At 36.7% G+C, this 20,194-nt stretch overlaps 1 pseudogene; it reads right to left on the bottom strand.

Moving 5' to 3' along the window:
- Positions 1-564: 564 nt before the first annotated feature.
- Positions 565-16,131, bottom strand: LOC108719632 (annotated as a pseudogene).
- Between the last annotated feature and the right edge of the window lie 4,063 nt (positions 16,132-20,194).

Raw genomic sequence — 20,194 nt, 5'->3', positions numbered from 1 at the left:
GTCCACTGGGGAAACCTGTGTTTTGCTTCAGTCAGTCACACTATGCTTCAAACCAATAAATAATAAATATTTCACACACAGTATTTTTCGGTGTGTTTTGCTCAGCTCTCTCAGATGCACCACTCCGTTTTTTTTTAACTTTATTGGGCAAACTTCAGTACCTGGCCTACCATTTTTTACAGGTGATAACTGATTAATTCCAACACCTTTACTAGCTTTTTAGTCTTAGTTAACAAAGGCCCTGTTACGCTCAAAATCTGTGCTGCATCATGCCTCATTATGGGAAAGACAACTTCCCTTTTGGGGTTTTTCCGCTTACTGTGAACTAACCTATTTTTATAAATAATAATGTAGAAAGCCAAAGACCAGACTTTGTAACCCACACATTACATTTTAAATTAACATGTTTCTTGCATAAATGTTGCCAACGCCATGAATTTAGTAGTACTGCTCTGCCACTCTAAGATTCAGATTGGATCAATGTGGATGTTTTACTTGGAGCTTTATGTGTATTAGTAATAATAATAATAATTTTGTCATAGAAACACTGAAATATATTTTCTTGAATGTCACAAAATGCTCATCGACAGAGCACCTAGTAATTGGCCTGTGCTTTTGCTTTGGATGCAGCTGGCTTGTAAATTGGCCATAGTATATGCTTCCTTGCTTTTAACTTACCATCTCCCTGCCATAAACTGCAGGAGCATTAATTAAACAGCATGTTGATGCTAGGCTTGAGCGTGCTTTCACCATCTCCTTCACTTGGCTTGTGGATAGTTTGGGAACTCTCCTGCTGAGAGCTTTGTTCAGTCTGTAACAACAAACAGATCCACATTCATTAGAAAAGGCTTAAAAAAGAATGCCGGATTCTGTGCTGCCTCATTACAGATTTTGATCTTATAAAATATATACATATATAAAAAATGAATGTATAACAAAATTTGTTAAAAATTATTTCTCTATTTCTTCGAATGTACTATAAGGTCATGTAGATATGATCAGTGCCCACAGAGTTGTGTTTGAGAGTGTTTAAATGCATCCTGATTTGGGGCCTGTGTCTTATAATATTGCCTTAGCATGACACAAAAGCCTGTATGGAGATAAGCCACACTGGGGGTAGTGACCCCTGGCAACCAATTAAATTGCTGCATTCATTGTTCTACTTGCAGCTGGGTTTAAAAAGCTAATCACTGATTGGTTGATATAGGTAACTGCCCAAGGGTAACTTTGTCTAGTGTTAATAAATAAGCACCGCTGTCCACCTCCAATGCAGTTGTCTGTGTTCATACTGTGTTAATTTACTTTTTCCCTTTCGGCCCTATAATCAGCTGATGATCAATGTATATTTAAATTGCATAGGAAGCAACTGGCTGGAGAGTGGGCTAAATGACTGCTTGTAGATTCTTAAGGGGTACAGTTAACTGTATATGGTATATAGAATAATATTCTAAGGCAACTTGCATTTAATAATTTTCATTTTTTGTGTCTTTTTTGTGTGCTGTGGCTTAATTATTCAAGAAAAATGCAGAATGAATAGTATAGGGCTTGGTTCGAAAAATAAAACATAAAAATAATATAATTGGAGCTTTTTAGTCAATCTGTTTTTTGAGGGGGGGGGACTGTGACCTAACAACCATGTTCAGTTTCTAGGTGAAAATAGAAAGTGTAAGATGGCTAATTATTAAAAAACTATACACATAACCAACTAAAAATTGCTTAGAAAAGGTTCATTTAACACATAATAAAAGTTTAAAGGTGAATTAAAGGGATGCTGACACTAAAAAACAACTTTTCAAAATATTAATGTAACACAAAAAATTACCTTTGGATCATGTTGACCATTTTTCACTAATAGGTCTGCTTTTGTAAGTACTAAATCTGAATATTTTGCCAACCTGACTTTCAAATGGGGGTCACTGACCCCTGTAGCCAATAAACTGTTGCTCTGGATGCTACAATGTTATAGTTATTTTTTGTTGTCTATCTATTCAGGTATTCTTCTATTCTTTTTCCAGTCTTGCATGCAAACTGCTACCTGGTAGCAGTTTGGACCCTAGCAAACAGATAGCTGCTGAAATTCAAAGCTGGAGAGTTGCTAAATAAAAAGCTAAATAATAAAAAAAAACACACAAATAATAAAAATTGAAAAACAATTGCAAGTTGTCTCAGAATATCACTCTCTACAAAATACTAAAAGTTAATTTAAAGGTAAACAGACTTTTTTTTAAGAGGTATAGGTAAAACAAAAAGAAAACACGTTTGTTTAGTTTTACCTTTCCTTGAATTCTTTGAAAGGGTATTTACTGTATGGTAGTCTCCACACAATTCAATTTTGCCTGGTTGATATATTTATTCATTTCCTCAGTGAGCTGTGATTTCTGAAAAAAGGGAACAGACATTTCCTTCCCATGTAAAGGACCCGCATACCTTCCTATAGTTTCCTGTGGATCAGCCTGATGAAAACTGTAAAACCCGAATATATATTAATTTTCCATATTCTCTATTTCTCTATTTCTTGTTCAGGCTGCCATTCTAGACTTGCCGAAATATCCTTTGTTTTATTGGCCACATGCTCATTATCACCACCCACAGGTCTCATATTGTGTTCATAATCCCAATCTCAACTAAACAGGAGGGGCGCAGCCTAAAAGTGTTAAGTATGTTAATAAAGTGGTCAGCCAACCAGGGTCCTGAATGATATTCGTCATATTGTGGGCCTTGGATTTTCCAGTAGTCTATGCCAGCATATGCCTATGTCAATGTTGATGATCAACTCCCATGGAGTCCATTTTAATCAAATAAATCAAATTTTTAAAATTGATTGCCTTTTTCTCTGAAATAATAAAACAGCACCTTGATGGTAACGAATCCACTAATCCAAACCTGGCAAGAATTTTGATCATCACTGCTCAGCTGGGTTTGACTGGGTGTATTGCTTCATTCCAGAAAAGCATGCAGTTTTATTATTCATTAGGCAATATGTACATGTTCACATATAGGTATTTCAGGGTTTTGTAATATCAGAACCATCATTATTTCAATAACCAGCTCTTCAATAACCCAAACATTTGTCACAAGCTGCTATAATACCTTGCTTTCCAGGCAGATGTCAGGTGTTTGGGAAATGCAACATCCATTTACAAGCTCTGCTAAGGAATCATGAAGCTTATTGATAAACAATATCGGCAGTTTTGTGTTTCGGCGTGCCAGTTCAAGTATGTATCTGGGGATGTAAAAACTCTTTTTTATTCTTCTTAAAGGACCAGTAAATCATATTGTCCAGTTTGTATTCTTACATAGTGTCTGATTCAACCTCACCCCAGGGTTCACATAACATTAGTGCACCTGCTGCCAAAACCCCTCCTGAATTTCTTTCGTGGTCTTCCAAACAGTGGCAGCAGGAGGTCAGCAGTGCTCAGCAAGACAGTATCCAGGTGGGACAGCCTAACCCTGAACAACATGAATGTGACAATTTGCTTGGAAGTGTTCTAATGTTCTAAGGACAGTCATCCTTTTCAGTAAAGTATTATACTTTAGCTGCAAGACCTCTAAATACTGTATAGTAGTTTGTGTCACGTGCTATCTGTTGCCATAAAGCTCTTTTCTGAGAATTAGGATGCAGGCAGGAGTGACAAGAGACAAGTCTCAGAGCAGTCACTTTTAAAGTAAGTACTGCGGAGACTTTGCTACTGAATGCAAGTAGGAAATGGTATCTGTGTCAGTCTGATTTGTGGGCTTATTCCCTAGTCACATAAAAATCTATTATGGGGGTTACCAGTACCATTTAACCACCTCAAATCCATTACAATATAACGCCACAGAATAAAAATGCTACATAAATTATGTCACCTTTTTGCCCTGTTTCCTACACCCAGCCCTTCATGTTCATTTTTCACATAATAATATTTAATCTCCACTATACCTGTGTCTCTATTCCTCTGCATGCCTCATTCCCACCCCTCTAGTTATTTTTTCCGCACATTCTGCTAAATTCCCTAGCATTCTTTTCCCTACATCTCTCCCATGCCTCAGAATTTTCATTTTATACACACACATCAACTTACTTGTCTCTCTTTTTAGAGTGTAAGCTGTAATGAGCAAGGCCACCTTAGCTCCTGCTTTAGTCAGTCCTTGTATTGAATGAGTATAAGTGATGTAAGCTGTAATGAGCAAGGCCACCTTACCTCCTGCTTCAGTCAGTCCTTGTATTGAATGAGTATAAGTGATGTATACAACTGTCTATTATACAGACGTATTGTATGAACAGAACATATTTTAAGGACTTTTAATACAGCAATGTACCCCACTGAAAGAGCACAGTGTCCTACTTGAGCTCATTATAATGTTTTTTCTGTGAGGACATGAATAAAAAGTAACTGAAATTTAAGTTTTATTTCATTAAATGTGCCAGCTGCAGCTCCCCAGTACCACATACTTCCCTTACACTACACTCATGCAGCATGGCTGAGCTGCTGGCAAAGCAACCTATGTTTCAAATGTATCACAGAAATGACAGTGCCCAAGTGCAAGAGATCATTTATATAATAAGAGCCTGTGGAGTTATGTAATAAACTGAGGGAGTCTGACAAGCAACCTTAGATACAATAAGTCCTGCATTTGATATAGTATTTAAAAATCAGCAATTTATAATAAGCCTATTTGTTGAGAAATCCTGAGTAGTTCTCAATTCTAGTTCCATTTAATTACGTTGTCGTATATAATGATGTCAATATAATTATAAATTATGCAGGAAGAAGTTCAGGTCATGATGCCACTACCTGGAGTAAAATAGTAGCCAGCATCATGTGTATTGAGCCCATATTTTGGACTTTGCAACTTGCCCTGCAGCTAGTTAATGAGCATTCTATTCTGTTAGCTATAATGTCTGGTGTCTGCAGACATTCTCTCTTTGTTTTCTAAACAAAACCTCATGCAGTTTATCCATTTTTGATAATAAGTTTAGATAATATATATTTTTTAAATCATATTGTGTTCCAAAAAAAACAAAACAATCCATGCCATCATGGGGACTTAACCATAGACTAAAGCTTTGTCTCTTGAGACCTTGCAGCGACTATTAAATTAAAGTCTAGTTACAGATACATTGTACATGTGATAAACAGGAGTCCAGAATATGAGTTGGAGTTCTACAGTCTGTCTCTCCCTGATACCCTTACTTATCCCTTACTGACTTATTGCAGAAGTACCTTCTCCAGCTGATCCTTCTCCAGCTGATCAGAAGGAATTCTTGATGTTATATGAGTCAAGAGGAGATGAACTTAGGCCAGGGACCTTGCACAGTGTTTGTCATTGGACAGGGGAAAAGGTGTCCATACATTTGCACATGTAACAATTTTTATTTTCTTTGTTCCTGTGTTTTAAAATTGGTGAAATACAACTATGCATTCATATTTGCAAATAAGTTGATTTTTTAACATAGTGTTCCCAGTAGAAGTTGTTTACTAGTTTTCTCTGTCACTTCCTTCAGATAGGTCACAAGGTCAGAAACAAATACTTCTTGTGATTGGCCAGGCTGTGGCTGAAAACTGTTTCACTGCAGTGCAAGCAGCAGCCATGTTTTTGGTGGCTCCAGATTTAAAGTCACAGGGTTAGGGGAAAGAGCAAATAACCCTTACCCAAAGGTACTTCACAGAGCAATAGTTATTTTTGCTTTTGGGGTCAGTGACCTCATTTGAAAACTGAAAATGAAGATGAATTGAATAGTTGCTAAGAATACGACCTATTTAAGAATAATGCCATACTTGACTAAGTCAAATTGTTGAATTACTGCTTTCATTAGATATATGGGATGATATAGAATGCATGCTGCTGACCAACAACAATTTTTCATAGCAAATAGTCACAAGTAGAAGATTGCACCTCATTCTCCATGCAGTCATCAGTTAAGGTATTGCAGCACTTAGCAAGGATCTTTCCACACTGTTGGCATCACCTCTGTAAACTCTGCTGATGGCACTTTTTGGCTTAACTTTATTGATGCACTAAGAAGAAAATTATTAACAAACAAAGCATGATATAAACACAAAAAAATATAAAAACAAAAAAAGGAGAGAAAAGTGAAATCTAGGGATGCACCCAATCTTGAATTTGGTTCGGAATTCAGCCAAATCCTTAGTCCTGGAATCAGCTTGGCATTTTTGGTGGATTTGGTATTTGGCTGAATACTACAATTCAGTGTTTTTTGTATCCTTGACTAAATCATTTCAAAATGGCAAAAAATAAATGAAAATAGAAGCATATGCTTTTACTCAAATGTAAATTTCTCCTCTCCATAAATGTTATAGCGTCCACACAGTCTATTAGACATCACAGTCAGTAAGTGAAGCGGTTTTAACTGAAGTCTCTTAGGGGCAGATTTATCAAGGTTCGAAGTGAATTCGAGGGAATTTTCTAAGTAAAAAAATTCTAAATTCGAAGTAATTTTTTGGATACTTTGAGCATTGAATAAGATACTACGACTTCAAATTTACTTCGAATTTAATTTGAAGTAAAAATCGTTTGAATATTTGACCATCGAAGTACTGTCTCTTTAAAAAAAACTTCAACTTCAATAAACTTGCCGAAGTGCTATGTTAGCCTATGGGGACCTTCTACAACCATTTTCTAAGTCTTTACACATCTAAGTAAAATCGTTCGACCATACACTAAAATCGTTCGATTCGATTTTACCTCGATTGTTCGATGGCCAAACTCGGTGAAAAATACTTCGACTTCGATATTCGAATTCAAAATATTTTAATTTGATGGTCGAATTTCGAAGTATTCTACACTTCGAAATTCGACCCATGATAAATCTGCCCCATACACTGAATTACTTCTCTATCAGATATGGGGATTTTTAATGTTGAGCAAAATTTCCTCATGTACAGATTCACTGCGAACTTACGCCTCAACAAATTTAGACTGGGATGATATCATATAGTGAAATCCACATCCAGGGCCAGTGCATACGCAAAGCAATATTTATGCAAAATTTATGAATGCTGCTTGGTTCCAAGATTTGTTTGTTCTCAGAGTTGCAGTGAATCTTTATTTAGTGCAAAGTGGCCCATAAAGATGGCATTTATCAAGCACAAAAAACATAAATTTGGGTTGCTAAATCAACAAAAATAAGTGAGCACTTGGAAAAAGTAATGTGGCTTTTTATTGTCCTACAATCGGCAATGGGTAGTAGCCTTTTAAATAACTTTTCTTCTCCTTATGAAAAGAATAATACTTTGAGTACATTAAATTGTAATTCTACTTGTGTCCTTTTCAAACTACTGCATAAGTAGACAATAGGGAGCTAGAAAAGAGCTTTCGGATTAACCTAGAGCTGCTTTGCAGAGGGATAGTGAACAATGGCTGTAAAGTAAACAATAATTTGTATATTTGGGGGCAGATTTACATAGGGTCTAATATCGAGGGTTAATTAACCCTCGATATTCGACTGTCGAAGTTTAATCCTTCGACTTGAATATCGAAGTTAAAGGATTTACTGCAATTTGTTAGATCAAACGATTAAATCCTTCAAATCGAACGATTCGAAGGATTTTAATCCATCGATCGAACGATTTTTCTTCGACCAAAAAAAGGTTAGAAGGCCTATGGGGAACTTCCCCATAGGCTAACATTGAGGTTCGGTAGGTTTTAGGTGGCGAAGTAGGGGGTCGAAGTTTTTTTTAAAGAGACAGTACTTCAACTATCGAATGGCCAAATAGTCGAACGATTTTTAGTTCGAATCGTTCGATTCAAAGTCATAGTCGAGCTTGAAGTACCCAAAAAAACATTCGAAATTTTAAGTTTTTTTTCTTCTATTCCTTCACTCGAGCTAAGTAAATGTGCCCCTACTAGTAATTTGTTCATTTTGTTAATATATTCTAAGGATAACAGTTTAGTTAATTAAGGGTGTAGGGAATAATTAGAACAAAATAGAAAAGCAACTACTACAGTAATATATATATATAATTGTAATCACTTTATTTATCCATCTTTTCTATGTTGCTGTGGTACAAACCCCTGTTCGTGCTTACTTTCATAAGCCTGTGTTTGTGGCAAGGTGGTGTTATGGTACTGAGGTTCTGAGTTTGATTTACACTATCTACATGGTGCTTTTAGGTTCTCCTTGTGTTTTTTTGGGGGGCTGGGTTCCTTCCATAGTGCAAAAACTATGTTCATTGCTTGGTTCCTGATTTCATTGACTATAGTGTGTGATTGTAATGTAGCCTCCCTGCAAGGTGGGATCTGGGAACTGAGCTATAAGCACATGTGCTCTCCCTTTTATACTTTATTAGTTGACCAGTAGGTGGCAGTGTTTTAATCAGCTCAAATTACAGTGAACCCAGGAAGGGGAAAACTGCCCGTGGAGATGCTTAACCCTCAGGGCCTCTACAGTAATAAGGAAATAAACAGAATACATGACTTTGTGGCCTAATGGCCCTTGTGAATCTTTTGGTGGAACATTTTCAAAAAGGGGAGGGGCATTACAGGGAACACTCCAGATTTGCTGTTTCTGCTTTTGATCCTTCATTTCAGACTGTATAGGGTGGTCATTGCACAAGCTGTTCGTGGGACACCCCTTTATGATTTCTTCATTGCCTTGTGTTCACCAAAGAATGCCAGCAGGCCCAGCCTGGCCATCTGTGGGTTCTGGCAAATGCCAGAGGTGCTGCTGTAAGATGCCATAGGCACTCACTATTTAGTGGGCTGGTGGGCAGCTGATTGGGCATCTGTGTACCTGAAATGGCAGGGCCTATTGTGACTCCCAGTCCAGACCTGAATGCCAGTACAGATATCTTAGCTGCTGCTTTTACAAAATCTGGATTGCCAAAACCTTTATTTCCATCCTAAACTAATAATTATATTAGGACATTGGCCCAAAATCTTGTAGCATATTTTTGCAGTAAAAAGGATCAAGCAGGAGTGTACAAACCTGTTTCAGAAAGCATAGTGTTTGTCTGGGTTTAGTGCAGCATTCTCTGATCATATTTAAATATTTTTCAATGAAATTTACCACCGCAAGGAAAGGAGCTTGAGTGTAATTGCTAGCATAATCATAGAGAAATCTATACAAGCAAAAAACATTAATAACAAAAAAAACAAAACAAATAACATTAATAAAATCTGTAAATCTGTTTTGATTGTTCTTATTATGTACTTCTTGCACTCTTTTAGGTATACAGATATTTATATTCCAATATCAAAATATTTTGCGGCAGTTTTGCGAATTTATTTGCCACAGATGATACGTGGAAATTCACTAGTCCCTACACTTGAATGTAAAGCAATGCACATGTTTAATTTTAAGCAGTTGTACAGTATACCAGATCCGTAGACTAACATTATGGTAAAAAGTATGGGATCCATTACCTGGAAACCTGTTATCCAGAAAGCTCCGAATTACAGGAAGGCCATCTCCCATAGGGGTATATTTATCAAAGAGTGGCGTTAGAGATTGCTACATATTCATAGAGATAAAAATAATTATCAAATTTTTTCACATTTTGGCAACAGAATAATGATTATGAAATTATATGAAATTCTGTTGCCAAAATCTGAAATAAGTGAGAATTATTTTCATCTCTATGAATATATATTATGTACTCCGCCACTCTCCATTAATTTCTATGGGATTTTTAAAAGAGTATCAATGAGTGAAAGTGAAAATTCATCCTTTGATAAATACGCCTTTCAAAATCCCATAGAAATGGACGGAGAGTGGCGGCATTTCACTCTAGTGGACAGTGGCGATCTCAAACTACACTCTTTGATAAATATACCCCTTTGATTCTATTTTACTCAAATAATTCACATTTTTACAAATGATTACCTTTTCCCTGTTATAATAGAACAGCACAATGTACTTGATCCAACTAAGATTCGCCAGGCACGTACCTCCTCTGTTGTCTACCCCAAGTCCGGTTCCCTTCTCTGCCCGTTTCTTCACGCTCTTTTGCGCTTCTGCGCATGCATGCAAACTTCATGCATGCGCACTATTTTGCAAATACGCGCATGCGCACGCGAGCGTAAATTTGCGCATGCGCACACCAAACAGGTGCCGCAACTGCCCGGCCTGCCTAGGGCGCCTGCCCAGCGTGGCCCGGCACTGGTGGAGGGATAGTCATACCTGAACGATGATATGAACTGGAATAAAACAGAAGGAGTCACAGGTACACTCAAGCTCATGTTTTAGTTGCAATTATTTGCAACTTACAGATGTCCAGTGTGTGACCCTCCCAGTGTTGCTACACAGTTCATCCAAAACATCATGGTGTAGAATACAGGTATGGGAACTCTTGCCTGGAAATGTGGTTATCCAGAATTATGGGAAGGCCATTTCCCATAGACTCAATTTTAAGTAAGTAATTCATTATTATTTTTTAATAATTTAATTATTATTAAAACAGTACCTTGTACTTGATCCAGCAAAACAAGCCTACTCGGTTTAGTCAGTATTTAATTATTTTTTTTAGTAGACTAGTAGGATATTTATTTACATATTGATATGTCTTATAAAGCAACATCTATTAAAATCAATCATCTTGAAACAATGCTTTTGCATATTACAGGTCATATTTGTTCAAGCAAGTATTACAATTCATTTCAACATCATTAGAGAATAAGAGGAGTGTTAAAGGTTACTTATATGCATATTAATAACTAGAAAAAAAAGGAGACTTCCCAATCACTTTAACCCCTGTGGGTAACGTGTTTTTAAAGTAAATATCCAATACCCCTCTCTTTGATCAATTATTCTACAAATGTCTCCTCCCTTTACTCCTAGTTTGACACTTTCTATGCCTTGAAAAATAATTTGATCAAAATCACCGTTGTGTTTGTACATAATGTGTCTACCTATTGCTGAAACTCTTTTGTTGTGAGAATTGTCCTGCTCTAATTTTTCCAAATCAATAAGTATAAGGTGCTCTCTGGCCCGTTCTTTAAGAGATCTATATGTCCTACCCACATATTGTTTGCCACGCTGCAGGTATATTTATTACTGTTTTTTATAGTTATAAATATGCATATACCCGTATATATACTCGAGTATAAGCCGATCCGAGTATAAGCCGAGGTACCTAATTTTACCTACGAAAACTGGGAAAACTTATTGACTCTAGTATAAGCCTAGACACAACTACAGCCGTCTCCCAGCAGCGTACATACCGCCAAAGAGACCCCCCCAGCGATCAACCGGACTTCTTTGCAAAGTGACAGAGAATTGCCAAAAGGATTACTGTGTGCATTCTCCCACTGTCCCACTACCGTGTGCAGAGGGTGCTGTGTAATATTGCCATCACTGTTAATCTTTCGTATAACCAACAGAGGGCACTGTGTGATATTGCCATCACTGTTAATCCTTCATATAACCAACAGAGGGCGCTGTGTGATATTGCAGTCACTGTTATTCTTTCATATAACCAACAGAGGGCGCTGTGTGATATTGCAGTCACTGTTATTCTTTCATATAACCAACAGAGGGAGCTGTGTGATATTGCAGTCACTGTTATTCTTTCATATAACCAACAGAGGGCGCACTGTTATTCTTTCATACAACCAACAGATGGCGCTGTGTGATATTGCAGTCACTGTTATTCTTTCATATAACCAACAGATTGTGCTGTGTGATATTGCAGTCACTGTTATTCTTTCATATAACCAACAGAGAGCGCACTGTTATTCTTTGATATAACCAACTGAGGGTGCTGTGTGATATTGCAGTCACTGTTATTCTTTCATATAACCAACAGATGGCGCTGTGTGATATTGCAGTCACTGTTATTCTTTCATTTAACCAACAGAGGGCGCACTGTTATTCTTTGATATAACCAACAGAGGGTGCTGTGTGATATTGCAGTCACTGTTATTCTTTCATATAACCAACAGAGGGCGCACTGTTATTCTTAAATATAACCAACAGAGGGTGCTGTGTGATATTGCAGTCACTGTTATTCTTTCATATAACCAACAGATGGCGCTGTGTGATATTGCAGTCACTGTTATTCTTTCATATAACCAACAGAGGGCGCACTGTTATTCTTTGATATAACCAACAGAGGGTGCTGTGTGATATTGCAGTCACTGTTATTCTTTCATATAACCAACAGATGGCGCTGTGTGATATTGCAGTCACTGTTATTCTTTCATATAACCAACAGAGGGCGCACTGTTATTCTTTGATATAACCAACAGAGGGTGCTGTGTTATATTGCAGTCACTGTTATTCTTTGATATAACCAACAGAGGGTGCTGTGTGATATTGCAGTCACTGTTATTCTTTCATATAACCAACAGAGGGCGCACTGTTATTCTTTGATATAACCAACAGAGGGTGCTGCGTGATATTGCAGTCACTGTTATTCTTTCATATAACTAACAGAGGGCACACTGTTATTCTTTGATATAACCAACAGAGGGCGCTGTGTGATATTGCAGTCACTGTTATTCTTTGATATAACCAACAGAGGGCGCACTGTTATTTTTTCATATAACCAACAGAGGGCGCTGTGTGATATTGCAGTCTCTCCCCAAACGAACTGTTGGTATAGGAATGATTAAAAGTGACTGTAATCTCAGCTACTGCTGGCTGACCCGAGTATAAGCCGAGGTAGACTTTTTCAGCATGGATGCTGAAAAACTCGGCTTATACTCGAGTATATACTCGAGTAACCTTTAACACTCCTCTTATTCTCTAATAATGTTGAAATGAATTGAAATACTTGCTCAAACAGATATGACCTTGATTGAAGTTTAATAGATGTTGCTATAAAAGACATAGGGGCAGGTTTTAAGGACTTTTGCAGGCTATCACTCTGAAAAAAGGAAAAGATGCCAACGTTTTTTGAACTTTCCACTAAATAATATGATGTAAGTAACAGAAGATTGAGGAAGATCTATACACTCCAGTGCATTTTGCCTGGTTTTTAGCTAGCAAAATGGTTCCTGCGCCTGTTAGTAAATCTGCGATGTCCCTGTGGGCAGTAACACTGGCGAATTATCGCCAGCATTTGCCACTTCGCCTTTAGCAAATCTGTCCCATAGAGTAACTGCTGACATTACCTCTGAAGAAAGTGCCAGAACGAGGCATGAAACGTGTCAGATGACCATACATGTCATAGAACGGGAAGTATGTTTCATGAAGATGCCTGTTCACTGCTTTTAATATAGCCTGAAATAAAGCTTTTGATTTTTAAACTACTGCTGTCAGAATAATCCCCTTAACTTTTAGGCACTTTGGTATTTATCAAAGGTTGAATTTTAGAAATTTTTATACCTCGGATGAACTCAAATGAACTCAAAACTCGAATGGTTCCTAATTTAAGAAAAAACTTGAATGGAAAAAACAGGATTCAGCGAGCTCAGGGTTAACAACCCGAAAACTTGAATTAATCAAGTTTTCAGTGAAAAAAAATTTGATCGAATTGTTTGAATTTTCTGGCAAAACCCTCTGAAAAAAACTGGAATGAAGGCTATTAACATCTTCAAGGGACCTCTGCCACTGACTTCTACGTGAGCTCGCCAGGTTTTAGATGGTGTATTTTTGGAAACAAGCAATTTTCAAGGTTGGGATATAAAAAAACCTCGAAAAATTTGAGTTTTTTATAATCCGAAAATTAGATTTTTGACCAAAAAATGAACTTAGAAAACTCTAATTTTCATTGGAAAAAAACACAATTCCTGATAAATCTGCCCCTTACAGTATGGATATACAAATTATGGAAAGATCCCTCACCTGGAAAACCCCAGGTCCCAAGCATTCTGGATAACAGGTCCCATACCTGTATTCATTTTATACTTGCCTGGCTGAAAACACAAGCTTTTTCTTTGAAAGATTCACACAACTTTTCATTGGATGATTCAACGTTAGAAATTCTTTCGGAGGCTGCTTCACATCTGCCAAGCACAGCTTTCTCTCTAGGGGCAAATTCCCTAACCGGCATAAATTCGCTAGGACAATGCCAATTCCCTAAAGTGCGAAGTTGCGTCCAGGGCGCCGAATGATGGCAAATTTTTGCTAGCATTACTTCGCCAATCAAATCAAAGATGCGCTAATGTTGCCTAATTTGTATACGACGGGAAATTATAAAGTTACATGGACGTGTATGTTGCAGCAAATACATTACATTACACAAGTCCAGGGAACCTTAATAAATAAAATAGAGTTGCTATAATGCCCTACACATGAGTAGTGATGGGCGAATTTGCGCCGTTTCGCTTCGCCGAAAAATTCGCGAATTTCGCGCGAAATTCGCGAAATGGCGAAAAATTCGCGAAACGGCGCCGGCGTCCGTTTTTTCGGAAATTTTTTTTGACGCCGGCGAATTTTTGACGCGAATTTTCGCGGGCGTTTCGCGAATTTATTCGCTGGCGGCGAAACGCGCAAATTCGCCGCGAATTCGCGCCTGGCGAATAAATTCGCCCATCACTACACATGAGCCCAGTGTATAGTTAATGTTCCATATGTTAGAAAATGGAGAGGGGAACCTGGTTACCCCAAAAAAATTTACAGACCTTTGCAGGCTATCACTCAGAAAAAAGGAAAAGACGCCAGCGAAGGCAAGTCTTTCGAATGAGGTAATGTTCAGTAAAATCCGCATCTTAGTGAATTTGCGAAGTTACGTCAGTTCGCCAGAGTGAAAATTCGCCTGGTGTTAGAGTGCGCAGCAACACTTAGCGCATATCTCCTTTCGCTAGCAAAGTGATGCCTGCGCCCATAAGGGAATCGGCGAAGTTCAGAAATGACGTCATGCTGGCGAATTTTCGCTAGCGTTAGTCACTTCACACTTTAGGGAATCTGCCCCTTTGGATCACAAGACTGAACAGACAAAGCATCTACCTTTAGAGAATAAACAACAAAACAAATTTAACAAGTCTGTTGAAATTGTATAGCCAAATAAATTCTAACTTGATTTCCTTTGCTCAGTGAGTCTCGGATTTAGTTTTGTACAAAAGGAGAACTGTAAGCTAAAGGGTAGAGTAAGGTCCAACAGGTACACTGAATACGTGTCCTGAAAAGTGCAGGGGTTGAGTAACCTCTCTGTTTAAGTAAAATTCTAAACAAATTTTGTTGGGAACAAATTGTGTTTGAAGCTTAACTGTAATACCAGTTTTACAAAATTATTATATTATACTGATTATATTAAGGTTACATTGTAGGCATTGTGACCATACAGTTACCTAAATATGTTGACTATATAAAAGCATGGTTCACCTTTAAATTAACGTATTTATTTAAATTAACTTAATATGGCCGATTCTAAGCAACTTTTCAATTGGTCTTCATTATTTTTTATTTTTTGAATTCTTTGCCTTTTTCTTCTGTCTCTTTCCAACTTTCAAAATAGGGGTCACTGACCCTATATAAAAACAAATGCCCTGTAAGGCTAAACATTTCATTGTTACTTTTTTATTATTCATCTTTCTATTCAGGCCTTCTATTTATGTCACGGTCTCTTATTCAAATCAATGCATGGCTGCTAGGTTAATTTGAACTCTAAGTGAATCAGTAATAGTAGACCACTAAATTATATTATGTTAAAAGACAACAGTTCAAGGGTCCACTCCATTGAAATGCAGTATATTATGTTCCCTATGGATATGAAAAGGCCCAGATATCTGATATTAAATATATGTATTTTGCCTTTGTTCTATTTCATCCCTACTGTATTTAAAAAGAAAAATAGACTTGATAAGTGATTTCCAGAGCCACAGTATATTACAAATATATCACCCCACTTCATATTTATCTAGGTTTCTGAAAATGTCAAGGGAAAGTGATAGTATTTAGTTCATACTGAAAGCTGAATAAAATGCTACATTGTTAATTCATTCATCAATATCCTAGCAAATTGAGTTCTTGCCTGTCTCTGGATTATTGTCCTACCTTTTGTTTGTAGAACAGCAGCTTCAGTGGTGTAGCCATGGAAAAGTTATGTTTTCGATCAATAGAAACATATTTTTTTGCAAGCATCAATACAATACAATACAATATTCTAAGCAGTAAGGTACCTTTTTGTCATAGCAATCAGCAGCAGCTTCTTTAGCACAGCAGGTTTCTGCAAGAGAGACTATTGCCGTCACTAGATGACCTATTTCTTCAAAACTTGCATTGGAATACTTCCTGCTATTCATGACAAGAGCTCTAAAAAGAATAAGGATTTACAACTCTTGTTATTTGGGTTAAAGAAGAAAACTAATCCAAACTGATTTTCATTAGCTACAGAAATACAAAAGCATTGGGTAAATCAAAGATGTCCTTATTGCCCGAGATATGTGTAAAGATGGCTATACACAGGCTTGCCCCAAACAATACTCTGACAGACCTACAGTATGTGCCAAATGGCCAGATACCATACTGGGGCAGTACACTAGTGATTCTAGTGATTCGTGGTGAAATTCTACATTTTGCCATCTGAAAAGTTTTTCACTAAACTGCATCAAAAATTCCCTGGGACAAAAAAGTTGCTGTTACAAAATAATCGCCAAGACAAAAAAGTCACCATAAGAAAAACACCCATTGACTTTAAAGCATTTTGAGTGAGAAATAAGTTGAGAAAAATTGCCAATTTACTTTTCAGCAGTTTTTCAGTGAAGTGAAATGGGACAGATTCACTCATGTACTGTATGGCAACATTTAAATTGTTCTTTTTACTCCGCCTATCAACTGAACATAAGTACATCTGCCAAACTGTCCGACCAAATCTAGGCATGTATGACCATCTTAAGATTTAAAAAGTAAATTTACATGAGGAGAGCACAAACAAGCTCATCTTAACTGGATACTCAAATACAGAGAATGTTCCAGATTAATATATGAGAAATAATAAAATTCTGGGTATGCAGATTCCCCTAGGAGGCCCCATGACTTGGATGGAATTTGTTCTCAAGCTAGTCTTGGTAATACAGGTGTGTGATCCGTTATATGGAAATCATTATCCAGAAAGCTCTGAATTATGGAAAGGCTCCCATAGATCCATTTTATCCAAATAATCAAAATGTTTTTCTCTCTAGTAATAAAACAGTACCTTGTACTTGATCCAATATATAATTAATCCTTATAGGAAGCAAAATCTGGGTTTATTTAATGTTTACATGATTCTCTAGTAGACTTAAGACATGATGATCCAAATTACAGAAAGATCTATTATCTGGAAAAACCCCAGGTTCATTCTGGATAACAGATCCCATACCTGAAGTACCTTGATCTTGAGGAAAAAAACATATCATTGGTAATTTTGGGTGTTTTTTTCTGTGCTGTGAAGCGATATCTCTATGCTATAGCAATGGTAACACCCTATTATGCCCGTTAGTTCTTATGCCATACATTCCCAAGTTTATAAAAACTCTGTGATTTCTTTGTTTGGGGTTCTGACTCTTTGTGACCGAGGCTGCAAGTTCAAAATCGACAGAGCTCGTGTCAAATAAACTTTATATTTTCACCCCAACTGGTCTCCCGTTTTTGAAGTTCTGCAACATATAAAAAGGAAAAAAAGTCACAAAGCATTTAAGAAAAACACTAATGGCAGGAGCAGTAGGTTTATTTGTTTTAAACTAAACACTTAAGGGACTTAGGGGTTTTGAGATATATTTGACTATGAATCTTAGAGAGAGGAGAGAAACATAGGTTTAAGAAAGCACAATACATTTATGAATTGATATGGAAGTATAGGATTTCCAAAAAAATCTGATTTTCATGGAAAGAATCCAACAGGCTGATCAAATCAACATGCTAATTTGATACATATTGATCATAACTAAAACACATTATGGCCAAAAGGACCAGACACCTAGGGGCAGATTTATCAAGGGTCGAATTGAATTAGAGGGAATTTCCGAAGTAAAAAAATTCGAAATTCAAAGTAATTTTTTGGATACTTCAACCATCGAATAGGATACTACGACTTTGAATTTACTTCGACTTCGATTGAAAGTAAAAATCATTTGAATATTCGACCATTCGATAATCGAAGTACTGTCTCTTTAAAAAAACTTCGACCAAATTAAACCTGCTGAAGTGCTATGTTAGCCTATGGGGACCTTCTAGAGCAGTTTTCAAAGTCTTTAGAGGTCGAAGGAAAATCCTTAGATCGATCGCTGAAATCATTCAAATTTAATCATACAATCGAACGATTTAATCATACGATCGAATGATTTTACTTTGATAGTTCGATTGCCAAATTCGGTAAAAAAACCTTCGACTTAGATATTCGAATTCAAAATATTTTAACTCGATGGTTGAATTTCGAAGTATTTTTCACTTCGAAATTCGACCCTTGATAAATCTGCCCCCTACAGTACATGCCCGATATATCATTCCCGCAGAAAATCTTTTAAAATTTTAATTTGGGCTCAGGTCAGCTTTACTTGCTGCAACAATGAGAATTCTTTCCCTACTCGAACTAGGACTCTAAGGGGCACATTTACCTAGGGTCGAATATCGAGGGTTAATTAACCCTCGAAGGATTTCAAAGTAAAATCCTTCGACTTCGAATATCGAAGTCAAAGGATTTTGCGCTATTCCTACGATCGAACGATTAAATCAAACGATTCGAAGGATTTTAATCCATCGATCAAAGGATATTCCTTCGATCAGGAAATTGTTAAGAAGCCTATGGGGACCTTCCCCATAGGCTAACATTGGCCTCGGTAGGTTTTAGGTGGCGAACTAGGGGGTCGAAGAAATTTTTAAAGAGACAGTACTTCGACTATCGAATGGTCGAACGATTTTTAGTTCAAATCGTTCGATTCGAAGTCGAAGGTCGTAGGCGAAGGTCGAAGTAGCCCATTCGATGGACGAAGTAGCCATATTCGACCATTCGAAATTCGAACTATTTTTCCTCTATTCCTTCACTCGAACTAAGTAAATGGGCCCCTAAAATTCAATATAAGTAGCATAGCTCAGTAGAGGAAACACCATAACGTTAGTGTCTGATTTAAAAGCAATATATATATTGATAAATCTTTGATAAAGGCCCTAATGTGGGCCGAAACGTTGGAAAAATGCAACTAAAAATAAATTAACACGTTTATTCACGAAAAAGGAATTGGAGTGTGAGTCCTTTGATTATCTTATATATATATATATATAAATATTGTTTATTATGGAAATAATACACTGTGTTCAATAGGAAAAATAGTGATCTAGTGATCTCTTAAGTGATTCTGAAATGTAATGTAATGGAAATCGTAGTTTCATTAGATTTTGCTACAAAAAATGCCATTGTATTGTGCCCTAGAATAGTTGAGCAAAAAAAAAAGGTTGTGTGGTCACCACAAAAAAGCCCATTGACTTTAATGCAGTTCGCAAAAAGAAACAGGACAGATTCAGTCATCCTCAGTTAAATTTGAATTATGGGAATTGCTGCATTTATGGGGAAAAAAATAATTTGCATTCAAACATAGCAAACATTACACACTGCACTTGCACTCCTAAATCACCCATTGTACTCTATATAGACTGTACTTTCATTTCTGCTTTTCATTTACAAAAAAGTGTCAGACTATGAAGGCTTATTTATTATATAGTATATTATTTTTTTTTTCACACTTTATACAGTAAATTATGTTAGATACTTTGAATAATTTTTCATACATAAAGATGTTCAAATTCAGTTTATCGTTATTTATAGTTGTTAAACTACTAGTGCTCTTAGCAATTAAACCTTCATCTTTCATTTGTGCCTGTGTAGCTGATCAACTCGTGAATTTTATTTTGATTATTCACAGTTAAAGTGATAGATCAGCTTATGTTAGATTTTAGTAGAGAATGTCATATTCTTAACAATGTTTTAATTCATTTTTTCAAATAGTTTTTGAATGATTTGCCTTATTAACCTCTTATTGAATTTAATATGACGTGCACTAACCACAACATTATTGCTTTGTGAAGTTGTGCTTATTGTTATCTTTAATTATATTACTTATCTTTGTAATCAGGCCTTCTACTATTCATATTCCAAATATCTAGGGTGTCAAACTACTCCTTGCTTCTCCGCATTGGACCGGCCCTATAGACATTGGCCTTAGGGGAAGAAATGAAGTTGTATGTGGAAGTGGGACAGATACATGTGGATTCTGTGTCAAATAACTACCTACCTACTATCTAAAATCTTATGAATAATAATTATTTTGGTTATTGGGTAGTTGGTTATTGGAATTGAGAAGGATGTTAGTGCAAAGAGTTGATATTTTCACT

The sequence above is a fragment of the Xenopus laevis genome, chromosome 1L, assembly GCF_017654675.1.
Source record: "Xenopus laevis strain J_2021 chromosome 1L, Xenopus_laevis_v10.1, whole genome shotgun sequence".
In the NCBI taxonomy this organism is placed as follows: domain Eukaryota; kingdom Metazoa; phylum Chordata; class Amphibia; order Anura; family Pipidae; genus Xenopus; species Xenopus laevis.
This window is presented reverse-complemented; position numbering and strand designations above follow the sequence as displayed.